The sequence below is a fragment of the Miniopterus natalensis genome, chromosome 10 (assembly GCF_054644295.1).
Source record: "Miniopterus natalensis isolate mMinNat1 chromosome 10, mMinNat1.hap1, whole genome shotgun sequence".
Classification (NCBI taxonomy): domain Eukaryota; kingdom Metazoa; phylum Chordata; class Mammalia; order Chiroptera; family Miniopteridae; genus Miniopterus; species Miniopterus natalensis.
The window spans coordinates 63,567,237-63,587,382 of NC_142090.1; the positions used below are offsets into that span (position 1 = coordinate 63,567,237).

At 42.1% G+C, this 20,146-nt stretch overlaps 1 protein-coding gene across 1 annotated transcript in view; it reads right to left on the bottom strand.

Moving 5' to 3' along the window:
* The window catches only part of ICA1 (islet cell autoantigen 1), a 124,059-nt gene extending 107,726 nt beyond the window's left edge, over window positions 1–16,333 (bottom strand). The window contains exon 1 of the mRNA XM_087821181.1: window positions 16,318–16,333. The gene's annotated coding sequence lies outside the window, so the exon portion shown is untranslated. The remainder of the gene's footprint in view (window positions 1–16,317) is intronic.
* Window positions 16,334–20,146: the final 3,813 nt, after the last annotated feature.

Here is a 20,146-nt window from a genome sequence, read left to right on the forward strand (position 1 = left end):
GCATATTATTCGAGAGGTGCATGCGGGGACTTCGACTGTACCCGTGGGGTTCTCTTTGACAAGCTAGGTGGCCTCTTTGCATCCGTATATTGCGTCCATAGGCCTCTTTACAGATTTGAAATATCTCATAATCCGTATATCTAAAAAACGAACCAGCCCATTGGAAAAACAAAAAGCAAACAAAAAAAGAGTTGATTGACTAGAATGAGACACCAAGAAGGGTAAAAAGGAGGAAAATGTGTTTATTTCTGTTTTTACCAACCTAATATTGTATTTTCATCTCATTCGTAAATATTGCTTCACTCGATGCCTCTGTCCCTCACTGCATCTGCCCCACTCATGGAAGCTAGTGAAGCAACAGGGAGAGGCAGAGCCAACTAACCAGCCACACTCACCTGCCAGCTACTGGAAAGAGCGGTGAGCTCACTACCTAAAGGGATGGCCTCTGGCCAGGCACAGGCTGCCGGCCGCCAGGGTGGACGCTCCCAGCAACTCCAGCACAATCAATGCACTCGTTCTCCCTTGGCCTTAGCAAGGGTACCAAGAACTAGTATCCCTAAAATGATTCAAGTTTCCCAGGCTTTTAAAAAACGTGTTAAGGGATCTAAATTGAGTGTTGAAATTCCAGGCTTCAGGTGCGAGGAAGGAGGACACTTTCTTAGAGTGCCCAGATGCCACTGGAATGACAGCACCCCGTAGTCGGCATCTCTCTTCCCCCTGGAGGGCATCCAGGTTTTTGGACGAGTTGCGTTGGAAATGACATTCGTGATGAGTAAGCCTTGCCCTCCGCTCAGTAAATCCTGGAGAGGCCATGAACCGCCCACACAGCTTCACAGCAAGGACACATTTACTTTATTTAGCTCAAAGCCCCCAACAAAATTTCTCAGAAAAAGACATTGTTCAAGGAAATGAAATGACTATACTCTTTCCTTGAGTTCAATTTTGCCAGGAACTATTAGGATAGTTAGTACTTTCTGACTGGTATTTTCATTGCGGTAAAAAAAGTAACATAAATTAATTCTCAACAATTTTTAAGTGTATAGTACAGTATGGTTAACGATCTCCAGAACTTTTTCATCTTGCATGACTGAAACCTTACGCCCACTGAACTCCTCCCCGTTGCCTTTCCCCCCAACCACCATTCGACTTTCTGAGTTTGACTGTGTTAGACACTTCATGTAAGTGGAATCGCACAGCCTTTGTCTTGTGATTGGCTTATTTCCCTTAGAACGATGTCCTCAAGGTTCATCCATGTTGTAACATATGACAGGTTTTCCTTCTTTTTTAAAGGCTGAATAATATTCCATTGTACGTATGTAGCACATTTCCTTTATCCCTTCATCCAATGATGGACATTTAGGTGGCTTCCCCATCTTGGCTATTGTGAACAGTGCTGTAATAAACATGGGTATGAAAATATCTCTTCAAGATCCTGTTTTTTATTTTTTTTAAGCTCATATGTACTCAGAAGTGGGATTGCTAAAATCATATGGTAGTTCAATTTTTGTGAGGAACCCTCATACTTTTCCCCACAGTGACTGCACCATTTTACAATCCCACCGTCAGAGCTTCAAGGGGTCCAACTTATCCACATCTTCACCAGCACTTATTTCTGGATTTTTTTTTTTTTTTATAGCAGTCATCCTAATAGGTGTGAGGTGATAGATCATTGCAGTTTTGATTGGCATTTCCCCAATCATTAGTGAAGGTGAGCATCTTTTCATGTACTTATTGGCCATTTGTGCGTCGTCTTTGGAGAAATGTCTGTTCAAGTCCTTTACCTATTTTCTAATTGGGTAAATTTTTTTGTTATTGCATTATAGGATATTCTGGATATTAACCCTTTATTAGATATATGGTTTGCAAATATTTTCTCTTATTCAGTAATTTGCCTTTTCACTGTTGACTATTTTACTTGCTGCAACTTTTTGATAAACTTTTGGTCATTAAAATATTTAACAATTTAAGTTATTTGTGGTAAGGCAGATAATAAAATCACTGAGCAAACTGCTCCTTCTACCTGGACTTCCAAGCTACTTCCAGATTATGATGCCATATGGCAGTGTTCCTCATGGTATTGTTTACAGGCCACTTGCATTGGAATCTTCTGGAGTGTTAACATGCTGATTCCTGGGCCCCATCCCTTACCTGCTGAACTAAAATCTCTGGGAATGGGCTGGGGAAACTGCAGGTGAAATCGGCTTGGCAGGTGATTCTTAAGCACATTAAAGTCTGAGTACCACAACTAAATGGCCCACAGGAAAAATTATTTCTGGAAATGGATTTTTCTTGAATAAACTGCTGGATTATATGCAACCTGAGCAAAGGAATCATGGGTGGCGAAATCAAGTCCATTCCATAGGACACATCTGAATGCTAAGGACAGGGCAGCCACAGCCAGGACTTGCATCTCCTTTAATGTATGTCCAGCCCCACAGACCAGGGACAATTAGTAAACAACTTTAATATTTCCTGACAAAACCATCTCATCTTGCTCTAGCACTTCCTAAACCCAGTGTCAAAATCAATACTTCAAAAAAATCATTACAATTGTCATCCATTCCTTCATTTCAGTTCAGCAGTTTGGTTTAACAAACATACATTAAGAATCTAATTAATATGTGCCAGGCCCTGCCCCTGGCCTCAAGGAACTTACAATGTAGATCAGCTCTGTGCAATAGAAATATACTATGAGATACATATGTAATTTTAAATGATCTAATAGGCATGCTAAAGAAGTAAAAGAGTAAAATTATAAAAAATAATACACTTTATTTAACCCAATATATCTAAAATGTTATTTCATCATGTAATCGATAAAAAAGATTACTAATGATGTGTTTTGCATTTGAGTTTTTATAACAAGTCTGAAATCAGGTGTGTATTTTACAGTTATGATACATAGCTGCTGAGCCCAGCCCCATGAAGAGCTCAATGGCCACATGTACTTAGTGACTACGGTATTGGACAGTGCAGTTTGAACAGGAAAGACAGACATAAAAACATAATTTCCAGACTCACAAGACTCTTTGACATCTGCAAGGAACCTATAAAAAGATCTTCATGAATTCCCAAATTTGTAAATTCTGCTGTAAAAATTTCATTTCCACTGTCAAAAAGAATAAAGTCTATGATTAGCTAATACTTCAATTCACGATTCTGCAAAGGGAGCTATTGCTCCACTTCTGTCACAAGGCACTTATGAAAGCAGCCCAAAATGAACCGTATCATGTCTCCAACTTTTTAATGGCACAGAGAAGACTTCCTAAAGTTCTGCTTATGGCTGCCTTACCTTGGAAGACAAGCAAAGAAGAGCAAGGATTAAGTCGCTTATGGACTGTGAGTCCCAAGGTAAGAAAAAACAAAAACACGAACATTGTTAAATTCAGCACCACTTGCCCACATGAGTGACAGATGAGCCAGTAAGAACTACTCAAAGAAGCAGGGGTGCAAGAGTTACCGGATCAATGAAAATCAAGTTCCAAATTTTGATGTAACAACTTTGAGGATGGATGAGTTAGTGAGGAACAGGCTAAGACAAGAAGCAAAGAGGAAAGATGTCTCCATGCTCAGAAGTGGCGTGCTACTGAGGTCAGCACCTCCACCTTAGGTGACACCATGACCACTGACCCAATTCTCTTACACTTTTCCAGGCTGCACCTTTCACCACATGCTACAAGGTCAGGCATTAAAACCACAGCTGTTCTTGACCACACCCATGTGGCTGAGAGACATTCTTGCCCTGTGGGGAGAACCAGAAGAACAGGGAGGAAGAATATTCTGTTCAGATTTTGTATAGGTTTCTGTGCAATAATTATGTTCATTTTGCCTCTGTGCCTTTCTTACATGTTTGCTGTGCTAAGTCTTTTTTTCTTACAGCACAGAAGTTAGACATTTATGTAATTACAAAGTGGTCCCCTGATAAGTCCAGTACCACCTGACATCATAAGTAGTTCTTACATCATTATTGATTATACTCTCTATGTGACTATTTTATAATTGCTCATTCGCACATCTTACCTTCACCTTTTTCACCCAGCCCACCAACCATCCCCACCCACCTCAAAACCACCAGTCTCTTCTCTGTTATCTATCAGCTTGTTCTGTTTTGTTTTTTAGATTCCACATACAAAGTGAAATCTCATGGTATTTGTCTTTCTCTGTGTGACTTATTTCACTTAGCATAATAACCTCTAGGTCCATCCATTTTGTCCAAATGGTAAGATTTCATTCTTTTTATGGCTGAGTAATATTCCATTAATAGATACATACCACCTCTTCCTTATCCAGTTGTCCATTGATGGACACCTAGGTTGCTTCCATATTTTGGCTATTGTAAATAATACTGCAATGAACATAGGGATGCATTTATCTTTTTGAATTATTAGTGTTTTGGATTAAAAAAAAAAAAAAATACCCACAAGTGGGATTGTTGAGTCATATGGTAGATTTATTTTTAATTTTTTGAGGTACCTCCATACTGTGTCTCACAGGGGCTGCACCAATTTGCAATCCTACCAACAGTGCATGAGGGTTCTCTTTTCTCCACATCCTTGCCAACATTTGTTGTTTATTGATTTATTGATGAATATTTTACCCACCTGTGTGGACAGACTACAACTGTTCCACTTGTTTTTACTATAGCCATTGAAAAGTCATTTTGAACACACTGGACAGCCAATACATACGCAAAAGTTTCTTCTAAATACTCCCAAAATAGTTTTCCAATTCTGCTAGGTTCACAGAATGGTAAAGCAAGCCCATTTTTTAAAAAAGTTTGATGCATTGCTACAAAGAAGAGAAGTCAGTCAGTCTGTCCTTGGCTGCCTTAAATCCTCATACTGAATTTTCTTCCTTGGAAATAGAACATGGGAAAGTATTTTCGTTCCATATAGGCTACGTTCAGCAGTGCTGAACATTTGTTCTGGCCCAGTACCCCTTTCTATGAGCTTATGGAGTGAGGTAATGGCACCTCTGATTATATTTGGATTAAGCAAAGAATCCAAAATTCTTGAGCCAACTCTTACTCAGAGTAAAGGTAAGATCAGTAGCTGTATTTCACCAGATCACGATTCTCAGCCCACAAAGATATTTCAATAAGCTTCCTCCTGAACACACTTCCTGTGTCCTGTTTCTTGTGTGGTTTCATGTTTAAATTAATTACCTTTCCAACATTAGCAGACTTTTCTCCTCCATCAGTGAGCAGTTTTTCTGTTAGTTGGACTACTTGCTGAAACTGAGTCCAGAATCCCTTTTTCTTGATTCTGTACTGAACATAAGGTGGATTCTCTTGAGTTGTAGATCTGAGCCACTGCCAAATTTGTCATTTTCCTCTCTAATTTATTCAAAATTTCTATTTTCTAACTAAAAATTGTCACTCACTTAGAGCTCTTCAGCTCTGTGTGCACACGAGCCTCTAGCTTTCTTTGGGAAGCGGGCTATTTTTCACCCATAAGAAACACTTTTTAAGAGAACAGAACAATGATTTTAATAATTTCCCATAAGCGTGTTTGAAGTATAAATATTAAAAGTTTCAGTAGAAACAGAGAAAAAACTGAAACAATCCTCCAGGCATAATTAATGATACTTATTATTTTTAAAATATTGATACATCAAACCGTGTTCACACAGTTGAGAAAGAGAGATCCCTGAGGGGGGAGAGGGGTGTTAAATTATCTCCCATCCTTTCAAAAGCTAAGCATTAATGTAATTTTAACTAGCTTTTATGTTTTTCCCATCTCTCAGATATCACACGGCTTTTCCTCTCAGATTTTATTAAGGCTATAATTGAGTATTTCATATAACTTTAAATGGATTCTGTTTCTCGTTGAGTTTTGTGTCTTCTACAAATGATTTCTGACATTTCATAAATTCACAAGTAGGAGTGAAACGTGATCATGCTTTAATTTTGTGAGTCATGCTTCAATTCTGTGAGTCAGCAAATCTTACAAGAAGAAAACAGAATTCTAACCTTATTTAAGGCAGCTAAAAGATGGAGGAGTTTGTATTTAAACCCTACACATGTAAGTCGCTGTTAAAATTTGAATTTTAAATGATCATTTTATTTACATTTTGAAACAGCTCAGGCATTATATAGGCATTAATTAAGCTTAATGATGCCCTAAACCTATTAAAATCACATCCCTAAAGTAAATGTTTTTAATGCCAATACAACTTGTCTCCCAATATGCTGCTCAATGTAAAATAAAAACTGGTAACCCCATGCCCATGCCACAAACTTCTGCCTCCTCCAAGTCACTCCACCCATCTGGCCTTCCTTTGCTTATCTGTAACAGTAAAGTAGGCTAGGAGACATCTCGAATTCCCTCAGTCATAAACACTACAAAGCTAATTTTAATTACTCTTGGAGACATTTATATATAAAAGAAAGCTTAGAGATGATGAACACATCTTTTTTAAATATAAGGAAATTGGGATTCCAAAAATGGAGAAAATGTGTCCAAGATCAGGTTAAAGATCATGTTCATAAAGAGTCTCTTCCTCTAAGAGATGTTTCTCAAAGGAAAATATCAAACATAGCATCTCATATTTTAAGAAACTAAAAAAAAAAAAAAAAATAGCCAAGATATTCTCTAAAAGGTTTTCCTCAACATTAATATTAGTTAATAATATTACGTCAATTAGACGCTGTTTTAATTCTATCAATTTTGAAATTCTTACATCAATTCTATGAGTCAGGCACTGTTGTTACCCCCTTTTCAATTCTTGTATCTTTCAATAATTTCAATAAAAGCTCTGTTCCCACGGAAAAAAAATATTATGTCCCCACAAAACAAACTAAAAACAAAATAAACCACACAAAACTCAGATGGCTCACAGGGGCATAGTCTATGCCTTGCTTGCCCTATTTTCTCATATTTAAAGCTCTGTTTGCAAAGGATGTTTGAGGGTGAATTTTGTGCTACAACAAAAATCATGGCAACAACAACAAAGAGACTGGCGTGTGAAAACAAGAAACCTCAAAGACCTTTAAAAGCAAATAACATTAAATGGCTTAGAAGACTGGAAACACAAAAAGAACAAATAGGTTATTTTTGCTAGAGAAAAGATTAATTTAAAAACTTGCTGTATGAATTATATTCGCCTTTCATTTTATTTAGGTTGGTTTATATAACTTTCAAATGTCCATCAGGATTTAGCATATGGATTTTAATCTCTAGTACTTATGGTGGGTTTTTTCTATAAAAGCATAACTTCAAAAGGTGACAATGAAGGAACATCCTACTCAATCAACTTCAAGAACATACAATGGGGTAAAGATAGTCTACTCAATAAATGGTGCTGGAAAACTTGGACAAATACATGCAAAAAAAAAGAAAAGTAACTAAACCACCTTCTTATACTACACACAAGAATAAACTCAAAATGAATTAAAGACTTAAATATTAGACTCGAAACCATGAAAATCCTAGAAGAAAACACAGGCAGTAAAATCTTGGACATATCTCATAGAAATATTTTTTCTGATATATCTCCGCAGGCAAGGGAAACAAAAGAAAAAATAAACAATAGGACTAAATCAAACTAAAAAGTTTTTGCACAGCAAAGGAAACCATCAACAAAATGAAAGAACAACCCACTAAATGGAAGAACATATTTGTTAATGATACATCCGATAAAGGGTTAATATCCAAAATTTATTTCAAAATAACGATGAAACTCAACACCAAAAGACCCCCAAACAATTCAATTAAAAAATGGGCAATGGATCTGAATAGACACTTCTCCAAAGAGAACATACAGATGGCTGATATATGAAAAGATGCTCAATATCACTAATCATCAGAGATGCAAATTAAAATCACAATATCACCTCACACCTGTCAGAATGGCTACCATCAATAAAATCAACAAACAGCAAGCATTGGCGAGGGTGTGGAGAAAAGGGAACCCTCATGCACTGTTGATGGGAATGCAGACTGGTGTAGCCACTGTGGAAAACAGTATGGAGTTACCTCAAAAATTTAAAAATGGAACTGCTTTATGACCCAGCGATTCCACTTCTGCGAATATATCTGAAGAAACCCAAAACACTAATTCAAAAGAATATATGCACCCCTAGGTTCACTGCATTATTTACAATAGCCAAGATTTGGAAGCAGCCCAAGTGTCCATCAGTAGACAAGTGTATAAAAAAGCTGTGGGGCATTTACACAATGGAATACTACTTGGCTGTAAAAAAGGAAATCTTACCATTTGGGACAGCATGGATGGACCTCGAGAGCATTAAGCTAAGTGAAATAAGCCAGTCAGAGAAAGACAAATACCATATGATTTCACTTATATGTGGAATCTAAAATAAATTAACAAACAAAATAGAAACAGACTCATAGATACAGAGAACAGGCTGACAGCTGTTAGAGAGGTGGGGGTTGGGGGGTTGGTAAAAAAGGTGAAGGGATTAAGCAAAAAAAACAAAAACAAAAAACTCAGACACAGACAACAGCATGGTGATTCCCAGAGGGAACAGGGGTGGGGGGAGGTAGGAGAGGGTAAAGGGGGAATGAATGGTGGTGGAAGGAGACTTGACTTCGGGTGGTAAACACACAACACAATATACAGACGATGTACTGTAGAACTGTATACCTGAAACCAATCTAATTTTATTCACCAGTCACCTCAATAAATTCAATAAAAAATATATATATACATATACCTACAAATACATAAATTATGTTATATATAATTTATATGCAAATATGTAGAAATAAATGGTTAACAACATTACAGACTTGATGGAAAAATAACTGTGTGAATATAGTGACCACAACTCCATGAAATTACACATTAGCATAATGCCAGCAATCAGAATAATTAGAGAGATACTATTGTTTACAAGGTTCTTTTTCTTTTAATTTTTTCACAAGGTTTTTTTTCTTTAAATTCATAATAAAGCATCTTAAAGAGATAATCAAGTAATTTCTTATGTCTCCACAGGATCACTCAGAGCTTAGAGAGAATTTATAGCTCATTTAGTCTAATCTCCTGTTCTCACAGAGGGAACTGAGACCCAGGACTAAAGAAAATTTCCCAAGGCACACAGTAAGCCTTTCTCATTAGCATTAAATTACTGAAGAACACAGACAGCAATATGTGGTTTATCAAACGTCTATGCTGTACACAGGTCCTGCAAACAAACCACCGCAGCTCCTTGCGCTGGAAAGGGCAGGGATTCAAGCACTTTCCTCGGTAAATCATGTTTGAGTCTGAGCTGGCCTAAGAGCGAGGGGTGAGGGCAGCCCAGGCAGGGGAGGGAGCAGTGAAAAAAGGGCCTTAGAATAAGGTGCCAGAGAAGGGAAGCAGACGGCAAGAGAAAGCACTGTGTTTCCACGTGCCCGACGGACAGAGCCACCTTGCCTATCTACACGGGTCATCAGTTGGTGTTATGTGAGAACTCACAAAAGATACCTTTTCCAGGTTCTCTCTACCGTCCTGGAGAAGAACCTTGCGGGGTTAAACGGCAGCGGTGCCCGGGTGAGTAAGGCAGAAGGCTGGTTATGGTGATGGGCATCAGGAAAGACAGGGCGAGCGGGCATATGCCTGGCGGGAGCGGCTCAGCACCCACGCAAAGCTTGCCGGCTTCCCGGTGACAGTCACGCTGCCCGCAGCAACACCGGGGAATGAGCATTAACTGCAAGGACACTCAGCCCTGGCCTTCAGGGCGCAGCAGGTGGAAGAGAACTCCCCACGGCGATGATGACCAGTCTCCCTCCTCATGCACTGAGCGGCCCAAGTTGAAATCGTAACTTCTCTCTCATTTCTATAGTCAGTCTCCAAGTTCTCTCCACTCTACCTCCTAAAAAGCTATTAACTACATCTCCTCTCTATATTCACACCGAGGACTTAGTCTTGGCCTTCAGAGGCAACACTACCCCTGCATCTGCCCACTCCAATCTTTTACACCACAGTCTGAACTATTACTATAATAGTAAGTCTAATTATACCACCCTCCTACCAGAGAAAATTCCAAATTTCTTAGCAAAAAAACCCAAGCCTGTTCCCATTCTGGCCCCCTTTCCAAAAAATTTTACTATATCCCTTACACAGAACTATTCCTTCTGGTCATTATGGAATGCTAGAGCTTTCCCGAATATGCTATGCCACTTGCAGTTTCTTTCCACTTCAAATGCCCTCCCCCTCATTTATCCAGTTGGCCAACTTACGGCCAACTTACGCCTTACTGCAGGACTCTCCTCAAAAGTCACCTCCTCCATGAAGCTTTCCCCAACCCAACGCCCACCCGGCCCCCCCTCAGGGGCCTTCCACTCCTGTCGTCATCACTAAGAATTAACTGCCCCATGCTGGCGGTACCCTGCACTTCCATTACTCTCCAGGAATGAGCTAATTACATCTGCATCTCCTGCTCTAGACTCTCAGTCCCTTGAAGGCAGGGACCCCAACTGGTTTATCTTTGCCTCCTTACACCAAGCCAAGTACCTGAAACAGAAGGCCTTAGTAAACATGTGACGGACAAAGGGCAATAATCATGTGCTACCATTTCCAGAGCGCTTCTCACATGTGAAGCACTTAACCCCATTATCTCATCCCCACAACACCACAACAAAGGGGATACCACCCCCTTTGTTGAAGAAAAGGGCGACAAGGTGAAGGGATTAAGAACTACAAACTGGTAGTCATACAACAGTCATGGGGATGTAAAGTACAGCATAGGGAATGTAGTCAATAATATCGTAATAACTATGTACGGTGCCCAGTGGGTACTTGAAATATTGGGGGGCACCACTTTGTAAAGTATATGATAGTCTAACCGCTATGAGTACACCTGAAATTAATACAAAATAATATTGGATGTAAACTGTAATTGAAAATAAAATTTTAAAACAGGAAAAGAAAAGCTTAGAAAGGTGAAATCGTTTGCCCAAAGTCAACAACTAGCAAATTCAGATCTGCTCTTGACTCCTGAGCTCCTGTTTGTAACCACTCCTTCCTACTCCTCGATGAAAGAGACGGGTAATGGGCTCTGTTTCTATAAAAACAATCTCTTCTAATGACAGGCTCAGGCCCTGTGCTAGTCCCAGATCCATTACCACCACGGTGCTCGCGCACAACAAAACCTTGCTGATGGACTCCTGGTGGCTATCAAGGCTCCTACCAATACGGAGAGGGGACGGCATTTCCTCAGTGAGCTCCCTGGTCTCTGGCGAAGGATGCACTCACCCAGAAACGTGCACAGAAGGCTGGATCTCCCCTAAGTACCTTTAGGCTTTATACACTGGTGTCCATGCCCTATTCTGGGAAAGGAGAAGTGGGTGTGAGTGATGATGGTAAGTAATGGAAGAGATTTTAATTCGTGTTCTGGGAAAGCGGCCACAATACTTTACAGTCACTCCTTGTACAAATACTCTCACCCCCCAGAATGAGAGGACCTTTCCACACTCAATCTGGGCTCTCAGGGTTAACAATATACCATTATCTATAAAATCAGTGGTCCATCACTGAGCACACATACCTCGTGTTTCCCGCCCCACAGTATTGCATTACATTCAGTTGTCTTTTTCAGTCATCCCCTTTTAATTTTACGTATTTTCTGTTAAATGTATTCTAAAATTGACCTCTTCAGTTTCCCTAATCCTAATGACAATATTGGTCCTCTATTTTCCACTAAGGCCTCTACCACAACCAGGACTATTCAGCAGGTAAATGAAATTAATCCTGTGCTTACCCTGATCAATACACTTAATCCTCTCAAATCACAGATGATTTGAACTTGCCAAAGGTCACTCGGCTGATAAGGGATACACATGCACATTGGGCTCCAGACATGAGGACTATTTGGCAGTATCCTCTCCCTTGCTCCTGGATACTGTGTTGAGAACTCTTTCTCTCCATTTCCAGCCCTTTTCACCTGCCAAATTCCTACTGGTCCTTTAAAGCTCAGCTCAAATGTCCCCTCTTCCAGGAACCTTCTCAGGTTTTCTCTGCTCTCTCACCTAAGCAGGGTGCCTCTGGCCTAGGCTTCATCCCTCTGTTTTTGCTGAAACATAACTGTCAGCCGACTTCTCTATTTCTCCCTTACTAGGCTCTAGGCTCCTCCAGAGTAGAATAGGGTCTGGGTCTTGTCATGGATTTCCCAGTATCAGCCCAGTGCATGGCACATGGCATAGACACAACAAATACTTGCTGAAAACTGAGAGTGACCCCACTTCTCTGATTTGGCCAAAGGCCTGGTGAAATGATGTGATCTCGCTTAACAGGAGAGATTGCTCGTTATGAGCAATGCCATTTCTCAGCATTCCATAAACTCATTCTCTCTCCCTAGGTTTACACTGGAACAAGTAGTTACTATTAATTGAGAAACCAACACTTCTCAGATATTGAGATGTATGCTTCGGGCACAATATGCTTATTCTGACGACACTGCCAAGGAGGCATCACCCTCATTTTATGAGTGAAGCTCAAAATCAGTTATCCTAAGTAACTGGTTTTTGGTCACATAGAAGGCACGCTGGGTATTAAGAGCATGTATTAAATGCCTGTTATGCACAGTCATCCCTGTCCTGGAGAGATGCATTAATATTTAAGATTACTTATACACACACACACACACACACACACACACACACACACATATATACACAGAGTGCATATATTTGGATACTGGAGTAGTGAAAGCATGGTCAGCTAGGATTTATAGAGGTTCAAGGTACTTCTACCATACATATTATCCTGGGCATCTCACACCGGTCCTCTTAATTTTTTTTATCAGGTAGATAGAGATTATAATACCTACTTACCTCAAAGAGGGCTGAACATGCAGCTCTGTCAAAAAGAGGGCATTGGCCCATTTTAGAGCACCGTGTTAGATAAAGCGCTTGGTACAGTGTTTCTCAAGAGCATGGAAGGGCCCTGGACATCAGAGCCACCTACGGCATCAATAAGAGATGGGAGAAGCCAGGCTGGGAATCTACATTTAACAAGCCCCCAAATGATTCTATTGTGCAGAAAAGTTTTATAAATGCCAGGTCACAACAATGGTTTTCAAACTTTAATGTACACATGAGTCACTCAGGGATCTTGTTAAAATGCAGATTCGAATTCAGTGAGCCTGGTGGGCAGGTTGAGATTCCTGCATGTCCAGCAAGCTGCAAGGGGACTCTAATGTTGCTGGTCTATGAATGATATCTGAGCGGCAGGGATTTGGAAGATCTGTCCCCACCGGAACAAATTAGCTTTGCTTTGTTTCGGGACAACAGACTGCACTCCCCAACTTCAGAAGTAGTCCAGAAAGCCCCAAACTCTCAATATTGGTACAAAATCACCCAAACTACTGAAAACCAAATTAGAACATCTTCCCTCTCGCCAGGGGAAAAGCAGCAGCATCCCTTCCAGATACAGATGGCACATATGGTTAGCATGTGAAAGAATAATTTACTACAACTACCAGTCCTATTTACTGTGCAAAGCATTTTCTATATATGTGAAAATTAATCAACAGAAACCTCATTTAGAGAACTCACAGATGTCATTCAACAACACTACTGACCCCAACAGGAGACCACACACCTTGCATCTCTGACAGAAAGGGATACTTTACAACCTCGCCCAATAACAGCTCAGCCAAGGGGAGACTGCCGTAACTCAGCCCATGAACAGTCCTACAGTCCGAGCTTCCAATTTCCTCCAACCGACCCTTCATTTACAACAGTTCCTCCTGAGTCTATAAAAGTGTTCCCCCCTTTGTTTCTCTGGACTTAGGAGTGGTTCACCATTAGACACATGGTCCTGAAATGCAATCCTTTGTTGTTCCTGAATCAACCCATTTTTCTGGAGAAATATCTGGCCATCTGTTAAAGGTAAACATATATTATCTCTACTCCCCACCACAACCCCACAAGGTGGATATTCTCGCTCTATAGATGTGGAAATGATGACGTAGAGAGCGTAACTTGCTCAAGGTCGCTTGGCTAGTTAGTTGTTGCAGTTGGGGTTCCAATCCTGCTCCGATGGGATCCAAAGCCTGTGTATCCTCTGCACACCCTACATGATGCTAGATATGACTGTGGTATAAAATGTGACAACGTGGGGGTGGGAGGGGTTGGGGAAAAACGTTTACCCCCGGTCTAAGTGTCAAGCTCTGTTGAGGCAGATTCTAGATGGGAGTGCGGATAAGAATAAGGTTAATTAATTAGTGACCTATGCAATCAAATGAACAAAAACATGCAGATAGCAAACTTGTCCATGGTTCCCATAAATCTGATAATGCAGATAGAGTACAAAGTGCACTAGTGACCAGTGCACTGATCCTAAATGTTGCCACCTCCCCTCAGGCTTCCAGCTGTGACGTTCAACCAGTAAAGAGGAAAACTTCTTCCTGGTCCACCTGGCCTATTAACTTCCCCGCCTTCTCCTGTATGAGGTTTCTGACCTTAAAGTTCATACCAACACAGGTTGTCACTGCCATGTCATTTCACAGTGGCCACACCTCCCTGCCTCTGAAAAAACTGCCTGCACTTGAAAAAATGTACTGTTTAGTCAAATGTCTTGAAAATGCAGCAATATTTAAGGTTTTCTTTTGGGTAACAAAAGTTTCTGTGTTTTTCACGCTGTTGACGTGGAGAGAGAAAAGCTCAGAGAAAGAGAAAGATATTCAGAGAAAGCAGTCAGCTAGATACTCAAGTGTAGCAAATGGGGGGAAGATGGCTATGAAATAAATTGCCCAGGCATTTACCATCCAGTGTCTTTAGCAGTTAATGACCCATAGGTGAAGTATCCACAGTCAGTTTTTTAAACCTCAGGTTTCCTCACTATTGTCATTTGTACTCAACAGCTTAACTGTTATTTTCTAAAGATCTATTATCTTTAATATAAACAGTACAACTATTTACCTACATAATGCAAAAAAGAAAGCCGTATCTCCTGCAATTAAATGTGTATGTACATGATAGTCTAAAACCAGTGACATTTGCCCTTATGGTATACTCTACATATAATGTTTCAAAAGTAAAAACTGAACCTTAAAGAGAAACTGGTTTGAAACCCCACTTAAAAGTATTTTTAGAATATGTGTGTATTTTCAATAGAAGGAAAGAAACTGAGTCGGGAGCATTGATGTCAAACCAATAAGCATTTCCTATTTCACTTCCCAGCCCCTGGGAACAGCTCAGATCTCTGAAAATCTAAACTAAAAGTCAACCCAAACCAATTTGAGGTTTTTCTGGACAGGCTTTACTGAAATGTTTGGATACGAACATGTTTGCAGTTGAGTCATAAGGTATAGGGCCTTAATGGCTAACGCCTTATGGGCCTTTCTTCCTACGTTCAATACCACTCTCCAAACCAGCTGGTGCTAGATTTTCCAGGCCCTGCTCGTTTCTATAAAGTTCCATCTCAGTTACTAAGGCTGCCACCCAGCACCATTTCTCAAGCTGACTTTTTATGCTATGTAAACAGAGGAAAACCTGATTTCGTTTAGCAAACTAGGACTCTCCCCAACCATGCAGTTTAATACCTTTCACCAGCGAAAGGGCGCAGTACTTTCAAGACCCCCCAAGAAAAGCTGAGGGGCCTAGGGGGCACTCCCAGTGAAAAGTGCGAAAGGTTCAGGGAGAGCCGTTCTGGGCCAGGGCAGGCGTAACAACAGGATGTGCCGGTTTCTAGAGGAAGCAGGAGATGCAATAGCCGTGGGTCAGGAAAGGTGGAGTCAGCAGGACCCAAAGGAAACGCGCGCGCCAGGGTTTGCAGGGACGTGGCCTGCTGAGGGTCTCTGGTTCCAGGCGGGTCCCAGGGTGGTGACCGCCGCGTTCGCAGGGTACCAAGCTCAGGCCTCCCCGGCACTAGGGGTTATAAAGAGGTGCCCATCTGCTCCCCGCCACCTCCGCCAAAGATGGGAAATGGTGTGAAGAGAAAAGGCAAACACCAGGCGCCGCCGCAGGTGAACTTGTCAACAAGTCAGCCCCGGATGCAAGGACCCCGAGGTGCCGGGGCCGGAGCGGCTGGGAGGCGAGGCACTGAGCGGGTGGGGCGCTGCGGGCGCTGGGGCCGGAGCCCGCAACGCTCCCCGCCCGCTCCCCGGGGCTGACGCGCGCTCTCCCGGCGCGCGCACCCGCCACAGCTCCCCGGGCCCGAGGGAGCGGCGGGGGAGGGGAAGGGGCTTCGGCGGCTCCCGCACGGGGATCAGAGGCAGGGGGAGGCGACCCGCCTGTCCCCCGCCGCCCACGCAGGGCAGCACTGGCCGTCCCAGGCCGGCGCCCCCGCTCGCCCCGGCTGCCGGACGCCTCCCGCTGCAGCCCGCAGCCCGCCCGGCGCGCCCCCGCCCCGGCCCCGGAGGGCAGGTACCTCGGCGCCCCGGCCCCCGGGAGCCTCCCGGCCGCGGTGCGAGCGTCCCTCCGGCTCCCGCGTCCGACGTCAGCGTCAGCAGAAGGCGAGGGGGGGCGGGGGAGCGCAGGAACCGGCCCTTCCTGCGCGGCCCCAGCCGGAATCGCAGCCGCGGAGCCCGAGCGCGCCGCAGAGCCGAGCGGAGCGGAGCAGCGCCGCGGGCGGGGGGCGGCGCGCGGGCGGTCGGGCCGGGCCCCGCCGCCGCCTCCTCGCCCTGTCGCCCCCCTGCCAGACTCCCGGCCGGCCAGCCAGCCCGCCAGCGGGACCCCGGGACCTGATGAGGGAGGGCGCTGGGGCCTCACCTTGTTGGGGCGGATCCGGGGTTGGGGGAGTGAGGCTCCCTCTGTCGACTCCCGGGGGTCTGCCCTCGACCACCGTCTCCTGGGGTATCTCCGGCTCGGATCTGCTGCCCAGGGTGACCCCGCCCCTGCCCTCGGGCAGGTGTTCCACGTGTCCATGCCATTTGCGTCACAATGACCTGGCCTACAGGTGGGAGCCTGGGCGCAGGGCTCGGACCGTGCCGGTGCGGGGCGTGCTCCCTCTCCCACCGCAGGGTGCTGTGGCTCCAGGGGGCAGGGCGCTTCGTGGCTTCACCGCCTAGAAAAGTTTGGGCTCCAAGGGAAAAGACTGTGTGAAAAAAACTGTAGGTGTATGTATATAATTTTTTCATTCCCATATAATCACATACTTTTTATACTTGTTATTGACGCTCATAAGTAGTTTCATCTTCTCTTATCCTTTGTCAGCAAGAACCAAACTCTGTTTTTAGAGTACCCTACAGTGATCTCGTGAAGAAAAAGGGCTGGAATAGATACTTCCCACAATTACCTACGCTGAAAAGCAGTCCGGATGTGCTTTGACTCACCCCCTGGTTATGTTATATATTCGTCTAAAAGTTCATTGAATAGTCACCGGTGGAAACAATTTAACAAGATGGAATGAAAGACGATTATTAAAGATGCAAACAGATCCAAAAATCCACAACTAACATGAATGGGCCGCTGGTTATGTGCCAGGCATATGCTTTATACTTTACATTTAATCCTTAGGGCAACCCAGTGCTGTAGCTAAAATTATTATTCCTGTTTTACAAAGGAAAACGCTGCCCTGCTGTAGCTAAAATTATTATTCCTGTTTTACAAAGGAAAACGCTGCCCGAGTGCCATAGAGGCATTCAGCTAATGGGATATTGAGTTTGAGTCCGGAGTTGTCTGAACCAAGAGGTTTAGCTTAATCTCAAGATAGGAGGGTGGTTGGCCAAAGTGGACAGGCAAAGGCATAGGAGAAGATGCTGCATTGTGATGTACAGGTAATAAGATAGTACAGCTCCTGAAATGTGTATAACTTTTAAAGTTGACATTCTTTGGATGTATTCCTTGGGGATTCTGTTTGTCATAGATAGGCTGAGCGTGTCTCCGTATGGCACAAAATATAGAGCTGAGCAAACATCAAGTCTTTAATAAATGTTTACGAATAAACAATATGGACTACAAAATAGCAAATTGTTGAAAATCTGAGATTCAGGAGAAGTTTTGGGAGAGAAAAACTTTGCTCCTGTATTTGGCTTTTATAAGGAGCATTCAAACTGTTAACAACACAAGCTAAATGATTTTCCTGTTTGTAAGAAGGAAAGGGGGGGGCTAAACCCTTAAAATGAGAAAAATAAAAGGCTTCCTTGCAAAAGAAAGACAATTAAGATATTTAGTTTTAAAATATTTGATTCCACCTGGCCGGACGTGGCTCAGCGGTTGACCTGGGATCCAGGCGATCGGGGTTCGATTCCTGGTCAGGGCACATGCCGGGGTTTCCGGCTCAGTCCCCAGTCCGGGGCATGCAGGTGGCAGCCAATCAATGACTCATCATTGATTTTTTTTTTCTCTCTCTCTCTCCCTCTCCTTTCCTCTCTCTGAAATCAATGAAGATATATTTTTTTAAAATAAAAAAAATAAAATATTTGATTCCAAGAACCATTAATTTATAAGTAAAACCTATTAGGAGTTTGAAAAGAAGAGATTATAATTTTTTTTAACAGAATAAAGTGCTTTTGGTTTTTAACATAGTATGTGCTCAACAAATGTTGGCCGAATGTATCCATCAGTTAATTAAAGCATTGAGAGAGAAAAAGGTCACAAACTTTCCTGGCTCTATAACGTTTTCCTTTCCACCAGTGGTGATTTACTAGATACAGGAAAAGGTATCAGAAACCCTTTTTATCAACGACTAGCTTTGTGGTAGATATTTACATTTGTTATATAAGAGAGCCAGCAGAATGGCAGGTTGCATGTGTGTTCACAGTATTTCCTCAAAATACAGATAATTGGAACACAAGCATTAGGGGAACTGGGCAAAAAAGCTAATTTATATAACAAATGACTCAGATTCCCTTTTACTTTTCGAAAGATCAAGGTGAAAACCTGAGCTATGAGTCTAACAACCTGCCATGGAGGCGGGAAGTGGCTTCCAAATCCATGTCTAACAGTGAACAGATATGTGACACTATCTGGTCAACATGACACTGAAATCCCTTAGGCTCCCAGAGGGTTTAAGATCAAGCTTTAAATGACTTTTCATCATTATTAATGCTGCCCTAAAATATAGGATAATATCTGAGGAAGAAAATAATAAATTCGTGCTCATTCTGTATAAGCCACAATCAGTGTTTTCCTTCCCATTTAAAAAATGGCTTCACCTATAACATTTCCATCTGTTTCTGGGGATCAAATTTCATTCTTGCAGAGCACCCTCAAGGTGCTAGTGAGAACTGAAACAATTTCTAAGAAGAGAATGGCTATTGAATGATAAGATGTGAAATTGAGAAAAAAATAATGTTCATTTTCCAGAGTGGAGCAGATGACAAAGAAACTTCTCCGCAGAAAAAATGCTTGCATATTCAATTCAATAATTTTTTCCCCCAGGTTCAAGATGTGCTAAGGGGACCACATGAATTAGGAATTCTGTTAGGCTGCCACTAACAGAGACCCAGAATAGCAGTGGGTTATATGAGATAAAGGTTTATTTTATCGCACATTAAAGAAATTGGGAAGTAGGCAGGCCAGAGCCTGTATGGCCCCCACTAAGTCATCAGGGTGTCTCCCTCTTCTTCCATTCCGACATCCTTAGGAAAGTAATATGCCTAAGGATAAATCCAGGAGAGGGTGTGGAGAAGTAGGAACCTTCATACATTGCTGATGGGAATGTAAAAGATGCAGCCACTTTGGAAAATGGTCTGGAAGTTCCTCAAACGATTAAAAAGAGTTACCATTTGACTCAGAAATTCCACTCCTAGATATGTATGTACCCAAGAGAAATGAAGACCTGCATCCACACAAAAACTTGCACACAGACGTCTATAGCAACATTATTCGGAATAGTCAAAAGGTGGAAATAATCCAACTGTGATGGCACAATTATCCATCAGTGGATGAATAAATAAACAAAACAGTGTGTCTATATAAGAGAATATTATTGGGCCATGAAAAGGAATGAAATACTGATACATGCTGTAACTTGGGTGAACCTTGAAAACATCATATTAAGTGAAAGAAACCAGCAACAAAAGTCTATATATTATATGATTCCATTCACATGAAAGTCTGGGATAGGGGAATTCTATAGAGACAGAAAGTAGATTAGTAATTGTTTAGGGCTGGGGAGGAAAAATATATATATGTGTGTGTGCATATATACATATAAATACATACATGTAAATGTATATATGAACATATACAAACTTTTTATCTACATTAATATAATACAGTTAGTGGACTGTTGATATATATATTTTATGGTC